This window comes from Magallana gigas, chromosome 8 (assembly GCF_963853765.1).
Source record: "Magallana gigas chromosome 8, xbMagGiga1.1, whole genome shotgun sequence".
In the NCBI taxonomy this organism is placed as follows: Eukaryota; Metazoa; Mollusca; class Bivalvia; order Ostreida; family Ostreidae; genus Magallana; species Magallana gigas.
In genome coordinates this window covers 22476656-22478843 of record NC_088860.1, presented here as the reverse complement: position 1 = coordinate 22478843, position 2188 = coordinate 22476656, and the positions used below count along the sequence as shown (strand labels likewise).

Here is a 2188-nt window from a genome sequence, read left to right as displayed (position 1 = left end):
CTTAAAGTACTACATGTTACTAATTTAAATTTGTTTTTATAATATAGAAACCTTATTGGTAAGCATCATTTTAGTAATTAAAATGGTAGAAAATACTGTATATTTAAATAAGCATATCGGAGAGGATTAGATATCTATTCCATTTATAGTTTTAAAAAACATACGTGTGTCAAATCAAATTGCATTAATTTTATTATTCAAAAATGTGTTCAAATATTGGTAATTAAAATGTCTAACGTAATGATATGATATTGTCTAGCGATTTAAGAATTTTTGAAGCCAGATATAAACGAACATAAATCAATATTTATAATTTAACGTTGACATCATCGGGGTATTTATCAAACTAATTATATTTATTTATGTTTTGATTAAAATGACAGTCGGGGTTTTAAAATCACGTTACTCACATCCTTCCAACAACCCCCCAAAAAAAAGAAAAAAAGAAAAAGAAAATCCACATAGACAAAATATCCCGAGGGATATTGAAGAGCTGATTATATATAGAGGATATCTATAATTGTGTGATTTTATATTTGCTTTATCCAACGAGTTGAAATGGTGTATATATTCGCGAGGCTTGCCAACCAAGACGTAAGTAATTAAGTTTTAATGGAAAAAGGGAATTATTAATTCAGCAAAACTATGACATTTTAGTAAAATGAAAAACAGAAATGAAATATGTAACATACTGTAGCATTTGCGTTTGACATTTATTTCATTGATCTCAGATAGATTTTTATATCAAGTTTTTCTTGTGGCAGTATATCTACTAAGAGCACATGAAACATCGATAAGCATTTGTAGAGTGACGTAGTTTCAACAACATCATGTTAGTGCAATAAAAATATGTACTATGTACCAACATATATACAAAATGAATTTATGTTGCGGATTTATCATAACAACTTATCCACTTCTAATTCTATCGAACCAATTTGAGTATATTTTGAAGAGAGAAGAAGGCAAAAGGCTGAATGCGACATTCAAGATAGTTCCATACTGTGGAATACGCATGTGCATAGACAAATGTCTCCAAAACTCTGGATGTCGGTCAGTGAACTATAATTCGAAGTCTTTGGCGTGCGAGCTGAATTTTGTGGGCCACAGTTCTTATCCATCTCTGTTACAGTCCGCAGTTGAATTTGAATATCTCCATATTGCCACCGAGCACTTGGAAGAAAATGTAAGCAGTATCAAAGAGAAGTGAGAAAGAGAATCCGAGATAGAAGGATTGTCTCTCTAAATGTTTTTCAATATCTCAGAAAATATGAAAACTAAATATAATGAGAGAGAGAGAGGGAGAGAGAGAACGAATTTCATTGTAATATCTTGTTCTAATTCTATCAAGTGTAACTTTTAGTTGATATGGTTATTTCTTTTTTTCATGTGTAACAAAGTGCAGTGTTCAGAATGTTGAATGCGTAGCTTTGCATACAAGTGAGAAAAAATGCATCCGATCCTCATCTAAAATGGGTAGGCTTTAACCAACGGTGACCAATTGATAATTACAACTCTCTCTCTCTCTCTCTCTCTCTCTCTCTCTCTCTCTCTCTCTCTCTCTGTTCCTTGAATACGTCTGATCTAAAGTGGCATTCTAACACCAACCATAAGAATGACATGTCTTTGCTTTTTGTTTATTCCCGAGCATTTTTTTGTTTTCAGTTGCCCCTGAGAACGTTGCATTGGGTAAAATTGTTTACTCTTCTTCCGTCTATGAAGAAAATTATGCAGATCATGATGTTAAGTACATTGTTGATGGGAATTCTGGGAGAGCGTTTGGAATTTGTGGATCAACATATATCGAGATGAAACCATGGATACTGATCGATCTAGGTCAAGTTTACCAAATCAGAAAATTGAACGTCGTTGTCTTTAATAGTAGGTACAAATAGACTTTCTAACTTAAATTCAATATATATATATATATATATATATATATATATATATATATATACCTTCTGACTTGAATTCATATATTTAAATATGAAAATTACGTATTTAGATTCCAATATGGTCTAAAGGTTTTTTGTTGTTTTTTTTTTACAAATGTGACGCGCCAAGCAAAAACCACCGTTATGATGAGGTAAGATAAGGGCCTTATCTTAATTATGACCTAACGTTAAAATACGTGTCTAATTATCACAACATCGTAAACGCTGCATATTAAGTATTATTATCTGCCATG

The 2188-nt window shown here is 31.6% G+C and overlaps 1 long non-coding RNA gene across 1 annotated transcript; it reads left to right on the top strand.

The window, feature by feature from the left end:
- Window positions 1-444: 444 nt before the first annotated feature.
- On the top strand, window positions 445-1874 carry LOC105321378 (uncharacterized). Its single transcript, XR_004602069.2, has 3 exons — window positions 445-1186; window positions 1401-1476; window positions 1666-1874. It is a non-coding gene; the product is annotated as an uncharacterized lncRNA (long non-coding RNA).
- Window positions 1875-2188: the final 314 nt, after the last annotated feature.